Below are 17,812 nucleotides of genomic sequence, written 5' to 3'. Positions count from 1 at the left end.
TATTTTATTTTATTTTTCTCCTGTGGATGTTTAGGATCTTTTTAGGGAAGTTCCATCATGTGGACTTGACCATGAATAGAATTTTCTAAGTTGAAAAGAAGTCTTATAAACTCTATTTCTCTCTCTCATGAATATTTCCACGTATCAACTCAAATAATAACAAAATAATTACATCATCACATAAGTGTGATCATGTCTTCCATTTCTATTAAATGTAGTAATACTTCAATGCCTAAAAGTAGTAAAACTTTAAAAGGTAGAGTGATAGGGGTGTTACAGTTCAACACTATATTTCACACTAGGTCTAGCGTCACATTTAGCTTGAGGGCATATGTCGAGTTTGGCTTCTAATTTGGATTATAATTTTTCTTCTAGTGTGGCTTCCAATTTTTCTTCCAATTGGCTTCCATTATTGCTTCTTTTTTTGCATAGAGTTAAATTAATATGTTTATTTCAATTCAATTAGTTGAATATATCATTTCCCTTAAATAATTTATTGATTACACATCATATGAATTCATTTGAAATATTTTATAGGATAACATTTATAAATAATTTTTAGGGAAACAAACCTCCATACAAATTAACAACGTCATTTTACTTATTAAATATCCATGAAAATATAATCTATAACATCCAATATATATAAAATGACAAGATAATTATTGTAACATGATCATCATATATAATTAAAACAAGTGAATCAAATATCTCTAATTTAAGTGAATTCAAAAACATCCATCATGAATAGTAAATCAAAACCATCATATGTAATAAATATGCATCCAAATCATCAACCACTTTCAACATATAAAAAATTATGAGTCAATAGTGATAATATCATCATCATATATGTGTTTGGAGACTCACTCATTACAATTACAAAATGTATCAAATTGAATCATTGCAAGGACCCAAATACAAGGCCAAATATACAAAGAATCCAATTGATCATGGATAAATTTGAAATTGTGGGGTTCTATCATATAAAGGGAGAGAACAACACTTTTGGCAACGATCAAGACAACCAAAGCATCAATTTCGTTTAAGGGGATTTGATGTAGGAGGCATGCACAACAACTATATGTAACAAACCATGATTGCTCATAACTTGGGGATATCGAGATGCTTAAGGGTATTCAGGAGGATAATTTGACTCATAGATTGCATAAACCTCATAGTCATTTTATAGTACAAAAGCTCATGAGTGATTTCTTGAGCTCACTGATGATCGCTCAATATCACCATTGATCGCTTGAGTAGAATTATGGGTCACTTGTCCAACATATGGTTAAACACAAGGATTAGTGTTAAGCATGTGGCTAGGCGGGATGTCTTCAACAAAGGATTTGATATTTCTATGCCTGAGGAAGAATGTTTCAATTTGATCATGTGTGTTTATGGTCTAGACCAAGAAGCAATGAATTCACAATTGCTAATGCAAACAACATTAAACTTGAAGGGACTCCCCTCGCCGTAATTTTGAAATTAAGTCTAGCTAAGAGGATGGTTATGCAGAAATCATGCACAGTGGCTCTCCGTATATTCTTTCGGAGCTGAAAAAATCATTTGTCTCTTCGTTGGGACGTGGCATTACATAACATATCTTTATCAACAGATCCACTATAATTGGATGAAATCCTATACAATTATACTCTATTATAAGGGCTTCTTCATAGTTGTGTTTTCATTCCAGGAATATTATGAGAGTTCTTTTTCAAAGGGACCATGGTTTTGGGATAAAAGAGGCTTTTCATGGCCCCTTTCTTCCCCGAACTTGACCCCTCTTTACCAATAATCACAAATCTCCCCATTTGGGTATGGCTTCCAAATATGCCATCTCATATATGGCATGGTTCCACGTTTATGGGCATCGTAAACACAATGGGTCACTTCCACACTATAGATCCTATGCAAGGCCAAAGTTGAGTTTATACTTAGTGTACAATCTGTGTAGAAATTGACATCAGTAAAATGTTGGTTGACAAAATCAAACTGAAAGGATGATTTCCACTACATTCGGCCCTTGTACTACAAGAACACAAATTTATGTTGTCACCTCTGCCATTAAACATGATACCTACCAAATTCTTGTGCCCAAAGGTAGTAACATTAAATACTATATAAGGCTTGGAAGCCATGCAACTCATCCCCACTTGACGAAGAGGGTTACTCTTCTTCACACCAAGAGGACTGTGAAACGAATGATGACATGATCTCATCGAAGGAGGACTGAACTTCAGATATTCAAATTCCTTGAGAGGAGAGTAAGGACTAGGAGAATAAAATTTTAGTAGTTTGAAAAGAAATAGATAGTAATAATATTTTGGAGGAGGTAAAATAAGCCCATAGATGAATTTCCTGAGACTCTGATAAGGTTGCAATATTAGCTTGTCAAGAAATTATTTAGATAGCCTTTGTTACTCATTTGTGGATTGGATGGGTGAAAGTAACCAAAAATAAAGGGAAAATAAGTAGATCTGAAAACTAACCCTAGGTTGGGTGATACTTTTCTTTTCTGCTACACTTTTTATATAAATATGTCCTTATAATTGGATTTTGGTCTCTCTATGGAGACCCCCTCCTTTTTGTGGGTATTGTAAACTTCATGGAAACCCTTTATGATTAATGAAAATTCTTTGCAAAATTTTACAAAAAAATATAATGCATGTATTACAAGAGTACTAAAACATGAAACATATTTTTCAAAGGTATGTGATAATCCTTTATAGGTAATTCAAAGGCAAAAGTAAAGAGTAGTAAAGTAGGAGTAACTATATAACATATGAATCAGAAAATGTAAACAAATATGTCCTTAAATATTCATAAATATCTAATGGACAACATAATTGTTGAATGATAGAAATCTAAGGGTATCAATTAGCATCAAACCTTTCAAGAACATGCAACTATTGCAAGTAATTTAAATAAAACGAATAAAAAAGTTTAGAATAAAACATCTCTACAAGAAACTAGGAATGAATAAGATATATTACTTTTTCTAACCATGGATAAACATTCATATAAAATAAATAAAATGTTAGAAGAGGTATATTACAACATGGTCTAATAGGTTGCATCTAAATCAAAATACCACTATTGAAGGTTAAGCCTAAAATCCCTCACAATTAGTTGTGTGCTAGCACCTTTTCAACTTCCGCCAAGGGAATCATGATTGTACAAAAGCACCCATGAGCCAAGAGATCGAATTGAGATGATAAACCCATAATATGAAGCTAATGTCCATATATCCAATGCCAAAGGGAGAGGGCTCTTACAATGTTTCTAGAAAATCTAACCAAAGCTCTTTCTTGAAGAGTTAGAATGTTAGCGAGTGGAATATCATCCTCTATAATCATTTATTTATTTATTTATGTAAATGAGCATTTAGAGGATGTTGTTGAAAATATCTTAGGCTAGGGTTAACTCTAGAAAGAATTCCTGAATGGTTGAGGAATGGATCCATATTTTATCATGGTAGAAATGAAATGATGGGACCAACCCAACATTGTTCAGACTTTCGGCAATTAAAGTGATTGTTCGGTGATTAAATGATTGGGTAGATATTTGGTTGTGATTACATGTGTGAGGAATACACCATCGGATATTTAGGAATTGCGTTAGGTGGCATTCAATTACACAATTAATTCTGAGTACTTGCCTCGGGTCATGTTTTCCTGCTCCTTGCTATGCCAAAACTCTTTTTTCGTCATTCACTTGGTCATTTGGTCGTTGGGCTTGCCGAGGGTTTGTTCTACTGTGCTCTGTGAGTTCGAGTATGTAGCTTTGCTACAAGTTCTGGGCACGCCTCTTGGTGACTTCTGTACTAGTTCCTTTATTTATGTGTGGTTGTTCTCTAGCCTAGTTCGTTGGACAGTTGTGGTTTTTCCTATCGTGGCTTAGGTAAGTGGTTCTCCGTTATTGTTTTTTTCTTGATGTTGGCTCAACACGCCATCGTGTTCCGAGTTATGTGTTGGTATTTCATGTTCTTGTTTGCAACTGAGTGGTTGGCTTGCATCCAGGCTCGAATTGATGGTGTCCTTCCATCCTCGGCTTCAAATGCAGGTAGCCCTCTTTCCTTGATTCAATTTGTGGTATTCTTTCCTCAGCTTCTGACCTTGTTTTCTCCTTCGTCTCCACAGTTGGTCGAAACCTGTGGGTGGAAAGTTTGTCCTTGGTTCTCACTGCAATTCCTCAGGTAAGTTGAATACAATTTTTGTTCTTTGTTTTCTCGAGGCACTGTAATTCCGCTTTTGTGTCAATGTAACTCTAACATCTGTGTGTCAGTTTCTTTGCAGGTATTGGGGTTTGCGTTTGGAGATCTTGGCAATGAATTCTTTGGTCTTGTCTCATAGGCTCTATCACATGAATTTCCTTCAGTCCTGGTTCTATTTTTAAAATAGGCCCTCTAGTCATGAGGGTTTGTCACCGTCAGTGCTTGTCAACTAACTATCAGCTGTGAGTAGCGTCCTATCATCTTGTTGGTCTACGCTTCCACTATCTGGTGATATTTTTACTATAATTTCTTGAATGTCATTCTTTTGGTTTACTCTGGATTCTCTACCTGGACTGCAATTATTTTTTTTTGGTTTGCTTGTGATGTTTCATACAATCATGTGAGAATGTTGTAGGTGCTCTCGTAATTTGTTGACAGTCAATTTAAAAGAATAATGGAAATTTTGTCTGGCCTGTGGGTGCTTAGCCATACTAGAATTTGTTTGTATCACTCCTTTTCTATCTTTGCTTTTTGATTTAAAGAAATGTGAGCCTTCGTTCTGGCCTCTGCTCTTCTGTCTCGCTATTAGGACTAGTTCTTTTTCTCAGTAAAAACAAAAAGAATTAAACACAATTGTCTGTGTACAGTAGGTTTTCTATTCAGATGCTCATTAATTTGAAAGCATAATAAAAATACAGTAGGACATACAGATGGACTAAATTGATTTCTCTGTTATTGATATTATTCTAGTGTAAGAAGTGCTGAACCTTTTACTTGACTTTCACTGTTACATTTATATGTTTATTGTTCACAATTAATGAAACTGTACAATTTCTTTTCAGTTGTAGACTTTACAATTACATGGTTATTAGTCATTTGGTTATGTCAATATGACAAGACTTTCCTTTTAGACACATTTGTCTTTTCCTTTTACAATAACATGACAATTATTAATCTATGGTTTATTAGTAACAAACAAGTAAATAATCGTAACCCATCAAACTACCTTTGACTAATTTAGAGATTAAGATAAAAATAAAAATCCGACCCCCTATTCTAACAAACTAACATAAAAGACAAATAAAATGTTAACTCAACTTTTCAACCTGGCAGAGACCGACACCTAGTCATGGTGCCTGAGCTGGATGCTCCTGCATCATGAAAATTTCCTTAAATGAATAAGGTAGTGGCGAGGAGATCTCATCATGAAGATAAATGATGGGAATCCTCTCCTATGAATTTCTTCTTGAGATATAAAATTAGGTCGACTACATGGATTTTCCTGTCCAAAATCCAAATACTTTTTGTCCAATACTATAGAAGAAGGATTATAAAACACTCCATTGAACAATTATAGTGGGTGCAAAAAATTGTGAGATGGAAAGTCCATAACAAACCAAGATAGGGAAAAAAGAAAAATTATGACCTTAGAAAAATAAATGTCCCCCCGTAAGGACCAAAACTTTGATATATATGCGTGCATGATGTACATATATCACTTATGAGATCTAGTGTTTGGATGTGATCGACAATACAACATTTGAAGTTGATATTTTCATTTTCTATAATTTTCCATATTTTTGAGTCTCCAACTAGTAGACCTACCTCTCAGCAAGTGTACAAGTGTTTCCATTTCATCACAAATATGAACTATTTTGTTTATGGATTTAAAGGAATCAATATCTATTTTTAGAAAAATACTAATGGTATCATCTATGATACACATGATTTCTTTCTAAAAAACTCAAGCAATAAAGTCTCCATTTAGTATGTTATTCCCACTAATATCAACTTCTCAATCCTATCATTCAATATATGCTACAACATGGAAATATTACCATGGAAAAAAATCAACAAGAAATATACCCATAAAAAGTTAAAATATGTGGATTTTATTATTTTAATAAAATTAAAGATTTAGAGTGAAAATTACAATGAAAAGTCTAATAATATTAGACTCCCTACATTTTTAATAATATTATTGTGTTTCTTTGTCAAAAAATCTGTAGCATATGTCTTTTCATCATAAGCACCGCCACATGAAAAAATAATTTAACCATACAACTCGAGAGAAGATACATAAACCAATGAATTATCACAAAGAAAAATGGAATTTGTGAGAAGAACTGAATCCAAAATTCATGAAATATATACTTAACATGATTACCAAATATCCTATTTCTCTATGAAATTCTCTTTATTCTCCAACTCATGTTCATTCAGACATTTATGTGCCTTAGTATTTCGTTCAACATTTTACTCGTCTTGTACATATACATATCCAATGCATCCCTAAGCTCCTCCTCTTTTCCTACAAAAGATCTTCATTCTTCATGTTTTTGGTGCATTAGTTTTTCATTGTTCAACATTTTACTTGTCTTGTATAGATAAATATCCAATGCATCCCCGAACTCCATTTTTTTCCAAAGCAGATCTTCATTCTTCATTTTCTTTGTCATTGCTAAATTATTGAGCAGCTCCTATTTCTACTTCTCATGGATTTGTGGATTCTTTTATCCTGTTTATATTTGGTTTGTTGATACCTTCATAGTTCTATCTCCAATTCTATTGATGGTTACCACTACACTGGTTATGGAATCCGCCCAAAATAATGACAAAATCATGGCATTCCTTAATTTAAGAGTTTACCCATTTTTAATGTATCGGGAAAAAAATCAATTTCCATAAATGAGAGATAATTTTATTTTGGACATGAATATAGACCTTCATGTATCCATCTTAACCCCTGATCTATCAACCGCCTAGGGGGATCAAATCTCTTGAGGTGAAAACCTAGTTTTTGAGTGAAAAATTTCAGGAAAGCTTTGCACCTTGAGATATTTGATCCATGCTGGTGCATGATAGGTCTATTGGTTGTGGAGATTCATTATCTTCTATATTCATAGGTATCATTGCATTGGACCCCAGTTCGTAATGAGGCAGAAAAGTTTCCTGTCGTTGATCGTCACGGGGGTTGAGGGGTGGATGATCTAACGGTAGAAATTATGTTTGTTTTAGTTTTCTTTTCCCTAGTAGGCAACCCCTCGATATATATGAGGGAATTTTATTGTGGCTAGATATAGGTGTATTCTGAGGGAGAAAGAGAGAGGAAATTGTGTGAGAGCAAAGATGGAATTACAATGTATCTATTGTAGGTTGTATCTCTTCATTTTGTTGGATAATATAAAGGGAAGGGCTAGTTGTTTCTTCGTGGGTGTATCCCAAATTGGGCGAACCATGTATATCTGTGTCTCTCTCTTGTTTTATGTGTATTACGTGTTTGTGTTTCAGCAATATTTTATGTGCTCCATTTCTTTGTAATATATAATTTTCTGGTTAAGATGGATCTAGGTTGGTTATATAATACTATTAATATTTATAATTGTATATATGCGTCTCCTTCTTATTCCTTCTCTATATCTCACCCCCCAAACACACACACTCTCTTTCCATATTTATATATCTCTATCTCCCTCCCTCTTCCTCTCCCTTTCTCTCTCTTCCCATTTTCCTACTCTCTCTCTTTCTCTCTCTCTCTCTCTTCCTCTCTTCCCTACGAATCTCCACTCTCGCTCAATCTCTCTCCATCTCTCCCTTTTCACTCCCTCTCTCTCTCTCAACCTTTCTCACTATATGTATCTCTTATTCCTTCCTTGTCTCACCCCATTCAACTCCATTTCTCCCTTTCTCTCTCTTTCTCTCTCTTGATGCCTCTCTCCCTTCCTCTCTCTCCCTTTCTCTCCCACATCCCTCTCTCTATGCCCCCCCCACAATCTCTCTCTCTATATATATATTCACTTCAATTCTATCACTATCCCCCTCCCTCTCTTATTCTCCCTCTCCCATCCATCTATCTGTGTTTATCTCTCTCTCTTCTCCTTCTCTTCCTATCTCGATTCTCCATCTCTTCCTATATCTCTCCACTCATTTTCTCTGTCTTCCTCACTCTATCTCTATCTCTACCTTGTCAGACCTTCTCTCTATCCAAATTTGTATTTTTATGTCCTTATAATCTCCTACCTCTCTGCCCCCATACAAATCCATCCCTCTATCTCCTTTTCTCTCTGCTCTCTCTCCCATCCTCTCTCTTCCTTCCTCTCTCCCATCCAATCACACAATCTCTCTCTTTCTCTCTCCCTCTCCAACCTCCATATCTATCACTATTGGTGAGTGCTAGTATTGCAACAAGAGTGTTGCAACTATGGAGGGATCCTAAACTCTATTTATCAACATGGGGTTTATACAAACTTTGAGTTGACGGTGTTATATGCACAGTAGATGGGATTCTACTCATGCCACCCTAAACTAGGAGATCTGATCAATAACTATCCAAGACCATTCCTCCTACTAAATTAGAATGAAATCTCACTAATCAAGGTGAAATTCAAAAGCTACCTCTAACTATGACAAGAAAAATGTTGTTGATTTCAACTTGTAAATTCTATTGAAACCATTCATGAAAATACAAGAGTTAAACTACATGAAGAAAAGAAACTACAATATATTACAACATTCATCAAGCTATTAGATCTAATTGTATAAAGGAAGCTAGTATATCTTGCACAGCCTACCAAACTCTAATTCAATATTCTATGTAGCATAATGCTTTTGGGTTGTGGGTGTGAATCCTTCTATTCATACTCCCATAAGAGATGTGATGTAGAGACTGCAATCACAAAGTTTGATGGATTATATTCTACTTAAATGCAAGAAATTAGGAAGTACTCTGAAACTAAAACAAATACAAATACGTAAGAGAGACATAATCCATGGAGTTTGGCAGAAACCCAAGAGATTCAATCCTATGGAAGTATCTCATTTATGAATCAACAAGGACCTTCTCATTATCATTGAATCAAAGTCTAATACATTAAACAACAGTCAAAATAACAGTGCGAAGTTCTTCAGCTCAATAGCTACCTAGATGAAAACAAACTCGAATCCTAATGACCTCTTCTACTTGCTTATTTATACAGGAGGGTAGCTACTAGAAGCTCACTATAAAATAGGAATACTTTTCTCCTACAAATCGAGAATGATGGATCTTGTTCATCATTACTTTCACTTTCTTGGCTGCAAATGACCTTGAGTTGATGAGAGAGAAAGTTCTGTGATCTTGGGCTGATTTAGGGAGTTAAAGAGGTGGAAAACCCCCTAGATTATCTCCTCGTTGTCCACTCTAAGCCCTTGCATAGAAATCATCTAAAAAATTTCTCCATTTCCTACAATTAGACCATATTAGGCCACATGACATGACACACATCTTTTATCCTTCTAAATAAGCATAAATTAACAAAAAATATAAATAAATGTGTGAAAGAGATAGTTCTGAAGATGGAGGATATCATTATGGCACTTATAATGTACCTATTGATGAGCCTCATCATTGCCCCCCTATTGAAATTGTTTCTCATCCTCCGAGAAACTCATCCATCCATGTGCATCTTTGTCATGGTCCTTGTGGCCTCCCTAACATCCCAAGGAACTTTAGATGGAGTGCCTTCCTTGGGATAGAAACATTCATTCTTCTATATTTATGTCCACCCCTTCTCCTCTCGTGCTTCATCTCTTCCTTCTTGTAAGCCTAGAAACAACGGTGGACTGATCTTGAGTCCTATCCACCTGAATTGCATCCTTTGCATTATCCTCTTATATAATGGTGTTCTCTCCAAGGAATTTGTTAGCCTTTCAAGAGACTAATATTCTATCATATCTAAACTGTGGGGTAAGAAATTCCATCTCATTTGGAAAGCTTGCAAGTTTTTTGTTCCCACAACTTGAATGTGTCTTCAAAGTGTAGGATGGCATGTTCCTATTTGGAAATGTATTTAGGTGCTAAAATAACATCATTGGAGATGAGACCATGATTATTAATGATATCCCTTAGGCTCACTAGCTCTACCCTAATGTACAGTGGTTCCTTTTCTTCCTTTTCCATTACCCTTTTCACTTCCTCATATCTTCTCTCCTCATAGGTCATCAAGGATGCTAAGGATATTAGTTGCATATATCCCAATCTTGCATCGAGATCCCAAAAATTCATATTTGTGAGAGTGAGGTTGTGTATATAAAATGAAACAAATTTTTCTTTGTCTTACATGTTAGCTTGGTTGCAAAATTCAATGAGCTATTTGTAATCCTGAAAGGGCATCGATCCATGTTGTTCCAAGGTTTTGATTTGGAATTGCAGCCATTTTTCTTTGAGAAAGAGGGCATAAGACTTTGATGGTTTCCTGCACTATAATTCCTCCATGGAGAGGCTTTTCGTGGTGGAAAGTTGTGTTTCTTTCTCCTGCAACCTCTATCTCAACCTCATATTTTCTACCTGTAGATGTTCCCTCATTATAGACTCTCTCATTCTCAACTCACTTAACTCTATTATCATTTCAATGAACTTTTCTTCCATGAGTCCTACATCCTCTACCTTTTTAGATTTAGCAATTTTCATCCACCTATGGGTTCTTCCTCATTCTATCTCTAGCTCATAAAGAAGTGGGACTGCAAAATTTTCAGGGACAATCCTCCCTCTTTCAATGATATTATAGTAGGAGCTCAAGCTAAGTTGTCGACTAGGTTCTTGGAGCTCCTGTAGGCCATTTTCAATAGTTTTTTAGGTGGTGGATTCCTTTTGTGAATCTTTCTTGGGCTCCTATAACTTCTCCTATTGTGCCTATAACAAATTGTAAGCCTCTTGTAGGAAACCCTATCTCTCTTGTACCTCCTCTTTTTCCTCTTCCTCAAATGCAAATTGTGTCCTTAGCTTCTTGAAGGTGATAGACATAGTGGTGGTCCTACTCATAGGTATTATGGGTCCCTTCTTTTTAGTTCTAGGAAAAGTGACCTCGTCAATTTTTCCCTCACTCGGTCCTATTTCTTCCTATTTTCTTGGTGACTCATCAACGATTATAGGAACCCTTTTAGGAGTTTATGGCTTTTGTTGTCTAATTCTAATGCTATTCCTAGTTCTAAAATACATTTTACTTGGCTTTGATTGATTCCATTTTGGCATGACAATAGTGCCCAAGGTAGCTAAGGTTGTAGCCACTTCCTTTTCAGTGTCTTTTGTTCCTTGGGGTGGAGCCACTTCTTGGAGCTCATTCTTTCTTCTCATTTCTCCTTTGCTTCTCCTTCCATTGTATCTGTTGTTTCTTTCTCTTTTAATTTTGTTTCTTCTCCTTCTGTTTTGGATGCCTCCTCCTCTTCTATCTCTCTTTCTTCTTCTTCTTCTTCTTCTTCTTCTTCTTCTTCTTCTTCTTCTTCTTCTTCTTCTTCTTCTTCTTATGACCTTCCTGCCTCTTCCTCTTCTGACTTTTCCCCTTCTTATTCCTATTTTGTTCCCTCTCTTCCTGTTTTATTTTGCTTCCATTTGTGCCTTCTCTCAATTAGCAGGTTATAAAGGAGAAAAAGATCACCATAGGGTTGTTAGCAGGTGTCTCGGTCTGACCTCCTCCCTCTGGGGTCATGACTTGAGGAAGAGACCCTTCAACAACCCCAATAACACAGATTTCTAGTTCTTGGATGAGCTTTGGAGTTTATCGTCTTGATTTATTACTTAGTTTATTTCATTGTTATCTTTTCCCATCACTCTCTTTTTGTAATAAGATCTCACTCGTATTCTCATTTCCTTCAGCACTTTATTCATGCATAATATATGCGGAAGCTAAGAAATCACATCTTAATCAGATAATGCATGTAGATTTCCTTACTGTCTGATCCACAACAAACTTGACCAATCGCTGTCAATCACGTGTTATGTATTCATTTCAACGTTTGACTTTAGGCGCCCCAAATCTCCATTATCGATCTATTTTTATTGATCCAACGGATATCGCATCACCCGCTCACCAAATAGCTAGGCCAATCTCCACCATTGATCAATCCTGCATGATCCAAGGGTTATCGTGAAATCTCATGTGAAGTCTTTCACGATTTATATCTCACCGAGAGCACATGAGAAGAGTGGTTTTACCATGCTACATGTCACTCACTTAGGCTAATTGTGTGAAATTTAGGAAGACATCTTACAACTCTTAGGGTGCGCGAGATACTACTTACCACCTATGAAGACTGCTCCATCACATCACCCACTCACTAACTAGCTTGGCCGATCTCCACTGTCAACCTATCTCGCTTGATCTGACAGCTATTGCGTCACGCCCTCGCCAGCTAACTTGGTCGATGTCCACTATTGATCAATCCTGCATGGTCCAATAGTTATTGTGCAATCTCATGTGAGTTTTTGCATGAAAAATATCTGATCGAGAGCATGCAAGAAAAGTGGTTTTCTCATGCGACGTGTCACTCACTTAGGCTAATCGTGTGAAATTTAGGAATTCCGCTTACATCTCTTAGGGCATGTGAGATACTGCTTAACACCTACGAAGATCTCTCCACCATTTCACACACTTTTTTAGCCTTCTTTCACCACGTGAATTGATGTGATCCATCCATCTATTAACGTAATCTCCGTGATAAGATCTTCACTACTCATCTTTCATTAATCATGTTCGTTGATCGATCGATCCCTCTATTCACTTAATCCCCTACGATAAAATATCTACCATTCATCTCCCATTAATCCTATCCATCCATTTGTTCAGTTAATCTCTGCGATAAGATCTCCACTTCTCATCTTCCATTAATCATGTTCATTGATCGATCCATCCATCTATTCACTTAATCTCCTGCGATAAGATCTCCACCGCTCATCTTCCATTAGTCTTGTTTGTTGATCCACCCGATCCAATGGTTCCTATGCACCGTTTCTTCATTACGTCTCCCTTTCACTGATTTCGATCTTCGATTGCTCTTCCACTTGACTCCTTCGTGAACATTGTTCACCATATTATTTAAATGTTGCCACTCCTCAGCTTTGATTCAGTTACTCAATGAGACTCCAATAGTGTCTCATCATCGCAAACACCAAAAAATCAAAAAAATGTGAAAAGAGATTTAGTTTAGTTTCCTTGCTTACACATTAGTATGGTTAGATGCTCTTTAATTCTGTAACTTAGATAGTAGCATTAGGTTAGTGTTGATTTAGAAATTCTGCTTAGCATAGTTGTTTAAATGGTTAATTAGGCTATGGTGTGATTTAGAATTACATGTTTTTTTATTTATTACTGTAATATAGTAGCTCTCTTAGAATATATTTTCTCTTCTTCCATCAAAGAATTAAGCTTTTTATAACTCTATAGGAGTATGGCTTGGAACCTCTCGGGTCTCTGGCGAGATGAATAGTGACAACACACATGACCTTCACTTTTATTTTTGCATATAGCACTGTCACTTCCATGTTTGTACGAACCTCATGCCGATAAATAAAGCTGGTAGCCCAGGAGTTGCAACATCCTTGCTACAATATTGGCGCTCATCAAAGAGATGTGAGGTAGAGGATGTAATCATAGAATTTCATGGATTATTCTCTAGTGAAATGAAAAAAACTAAGTACTTTGAAAGTAAAAGAGATACAAATACAGAAGAGAGACCTAAGACACTCACTTGGGCCCAAAACTAAGAGTCTCAACCCTGTGGACCTAACTAAGTGATGAATCAACATGCAACTTCTTATTATTATTGAATCAAAGTCTAATACATCAAATAAGAGTCAAAATAATTGTACCAAGTTCTTGTGCTCAATTGCTATGTAGCTCAAAACAAAACTCAAATACTAATGAGCTATTCTACTTGCTTATTTATGCAAGAGGGTAGCTACTACATCGCCCTAGAAAATATGAATATTTGTCTCTTACAACTCGAAAGTTATGGATATTTCTCCTTACTTTCACTTGCTTTGCTACCAATGACCTCGAGCTTATGAGAGAGAGAGTGTTGTGATCTTGGTTAGATTTAGGGAGTTAAAGAGGTGGACAACCTCCTATATTCTCTCTTTGTAGTCTACTTGGAGACCCTACATAGAACTCATCTAAAGAATTGCTCCATTTCCTACAATTAAACAATATTAGGCTACATGACATGACAAACATCGTTTATCCTTCTCACTAACCATAATATAACAAAAAATGTAAATATATGCGAGAAAGAGATAGTTTTAAAGTTGGAAGATGGCATCATGACCCTTATAATGTGCCTATTGACGAGCCTCCACAACTACCTCCCTTCCTCTCTCTCCACCCCCCTCTCTAAATTTTGGTGCCATTGTATGGTGTTTAAGGAACTGTCTAAATTAAAAAAACACAATTGGTTGAATATTAAACCCATATTTTGGATCAATCATGTCAAAGAAAATAAAATAATGAAAATCTCAAAAGAATAGTGGAGTATCTTTGCTCTATTATTGTTAGTGACTTTTCTTGCTCTCATCACTTGGATCCTTAGTTAAGATGGATCTCTGTTAGTTGTTAATAATATTAATTATATTAGATAAATTTCAAATCTTTATCTATAAAAGTACTATCATTTTCATTCTATTAAAACCTTGACTTAATTTATATGGGAATATTTTTAGTAGTAGTGAGGGTATAGGGTATAGATATATCTCAAAAGTAATTATAACATTTTTCCTTTTGGATTTAATTAAAAAATGGTATTAAATTAAATTAAAATAAAATATTTATAAAATATTTTTGTTGTGAGATAAGTTATGGTGTTTGGGCATGTGGTATTGATTAGAAAAAGTAATTATAACCATTTTACTTTTGGATTTAATTAAAAAATGGTATAAAATTAAATTGAAATAAAATATTTATAAAATATTTTGATTTTGAAATAAGTTATGTTCTTTGGGCATGTGGTATTTATTAGGGATGATTGGTCCATGTTATTGTAACAAATATTATTTACAAGTTAATAAGATCCATGGTAAATTGGAGGTGAATATCCATAGTTAATAATCTTTTCATAATGTTAAAAAATATTTTGATCGTGAAATAAGTTGTGGTGTTTGGGCATGTTGTATTGATAAGCTACGTTATTGGGCCATGGTATTGTAACAAAACCTATCCAAGTGTTCCTAATATCAACTACAAAGTGGGGGTTATTTTTTTTGGGAATGTGGTATTGATAAGCCATGGTATTGGGTTATGGCCTTGTATCAAAGGCTATTTAGGGGCCAATAATATCCATTATAAAGTGGAGGTGAATATCCATTGTTAAGAATCTTATCATATTGTTATAAAATAGTTTTACTGTGAAATAAGTTATGCTTTTTGGGCATGTGGTATTCATTAGCAATGGTATTAGCCCATGGTATTGTAACAAATCCTATTTAAAAGTTAATAATATCCATGATAAAGTGAAGGTGAATATCCACCTTAGCATATTGGTATAAAATATTTTGATGAAACACACTTAGTGGTTCTAAACTAGTGGATTTGAAAAATTGAAATGTGATTTACCATAAGAACTATCTTGAAAAATTATATGTATCACAAAAGTTTTCATTCTCAAAGAAAATATTTGGATTATGAAATAAGCTAGGGTTTTGGCCTTGTGGTATTGATAAACCATGGTATTGGCTCATGGTATTGCAACAAATCCTATTCACAAGTTAATAACAAAATCAAAATACACCAAATTATTTTTTTGTAAATTAATTTTAACTTTTTAATATTAATTGAACAAACATTTAAATATTTACACTCATATCACTTCTAACTTCTACTTTTTTAAATTAAGGGGAAATTTAAAATTGTTTACATACTTATATTACACATACACATCACATGGGGGTAGAGAGCATGTAGGGAAATTAAAATTTTAAATGATTTTATTTTAATCTATTAAAAATATCTATATTGAAACTACAAAGTTTTTATTGAGATTGGATTAATTATACTTATCAATTTAAATGTCTTAATAGCTCATAATTTTGATTGAGTGATGATTTAATCATTTTAAGTAATGCTTTTATTGAAATTAGATTCAATTATATTTGTCAACTTCAAGTGCATTTGTGATGTGGAATTTATCTAGGACAAAGAATTAAAGGTATTATAGACTCATGTGCATGGATGTGCCTATGTTACTTTATGCAATGGATCGATAATATTGTGAAATACATAGACATTGAAGCAGTTAGAGAAAACACAATAGGAAAACATGTAAATAAAACAAGTTTAATAAGGAGTTCACCCAATGCTCCTGGGCTACGTCTCCTGGTCCAGCCTTCAGTGGTGGCCTCTCTATTATGTTTTCAAAGTAGAGTTTTTACAACAATGAGCTCAATTTGAGTCTCACTCAAGAGATATAAATCAGTAAGACTGGACTTGGATCCCCCATGTCTCTGGAGTACACGGACTCTTCTTACTGAAACTTGACCTCTATTGGTCACAGTAGTGTGAGCCCAATTTGAGACTCGTACATGACAGGCCTATGCCAAGGAGTTGACTTGAACCTCTCAAGCCTTCTCTAGAGTACACACACTCTCTGAGTCTCTCTGGCTATGTCTCGATGTTGCCTTTGCTCTGCAGGTTAGCTCAGGTTACTTTATATGTTCTCTGCTCTTAGCTTTCTACTTGCTTTTCTCACTGCCTACTTTGTCCCTCTCAGTTTATGGCTTTAAAGCCAATCTTCTTTCTGACTCTTACTTTTCGGTTCCTAGAATTTTGGTTCTTCTATCTTTGTCTGTTTGAATTCCCCTATTCTGGGTCATCATCACTGTGTAACGCTTCACAGGGAGGTGACCACTTGTTTCATAACGAATTGAGTGTCAGTTCTCTTCGGAATGTTTGAACGGTCGTTATGTCCGTTTGACTCTGAGGTTGCTAGCGAACATGATTCTTCTGCCAAATCATCATTCATGCCAGACTTCAAACTTTATACAACTCAGCCTATTTACCACATTGAATCCAGTCATCCTTCGGATCACATGTCCACCATCAATATGGAACCTCTAGATCCTACGGTCTCCGTCCATATCGAGTGCATAAGTTGCATGACGTTTAGCCATCAGATGTGAGCAGTTTTCTCTGTCTTCTTCCAGACGCATGGCACCCAGTGCATGGCATCGATTGAGACTTGTTTGAAATCTCTTACTACTCGAAGCCCTTGCAATATCCTACCGATTTGTGTGTGGGACCGGCCTCTAATGGAATCAGTGAATTCCATGCGGTTTTTGACTTTTTGGGTCGAGGTTGCTCAGGGATTTTCTATCTTTGAGGGGTTTGCCTCACGATATATGATTAATGAATTGTCGCTAATCGAATATTAGAAACCTCCCCCGTTTCACAAAAAGACCTTCCATTTTGCTTTTTTGTGGTCTGCGCACGTTACCATGGGCCAATGGTCTGCGGGCTTGACCGAGGGTCCTCGTTGCTCCATGCTATTCACAAATTACAATTGTTCCGAGGGTATTTCTAATAAGATCAACCTTTGTAAGTCTTTGAATCTTTGGCATGAATTTTTTAGAGTTATGAAAACTTAAATAGTTCTTTAGGATATTATTCAGATCACGACCTTCCCACTAAAAAATATTTTGGACCACCAAAAGTTGGTTTTTAAGCATCAATCAAGTGAGGGTACACATTCCTCGCTTGCCCAATTTCTATCCATTTTTCACTGCTTGGTTCTGAACCTTTGAGTCCAATCCCAAGGTACTCAACATCCCCTTTGCATGTATTTCTCACCTTCCTATCT

The sequence above is a fragment of the Pinus tabuliformis genome, chromosome J, assembly GCF_031772625.1.
Source record: "Pinus tabuliformis cultivar Carrire ecotype Pingquan chromosome J, CPIR1, whole genome shotgun sequence".
Lineage (NCBI taxonomy): Eukaryota > Viridiplantae > Streptophyta > Pinopsida > Pinales > Pinaceae > Pinus > Pinus tabuliformis.
The sequence above is the reverse complement of the archived record's forward strand: the minus strand, read 5'-3'. Positions refer to the sequence as shown.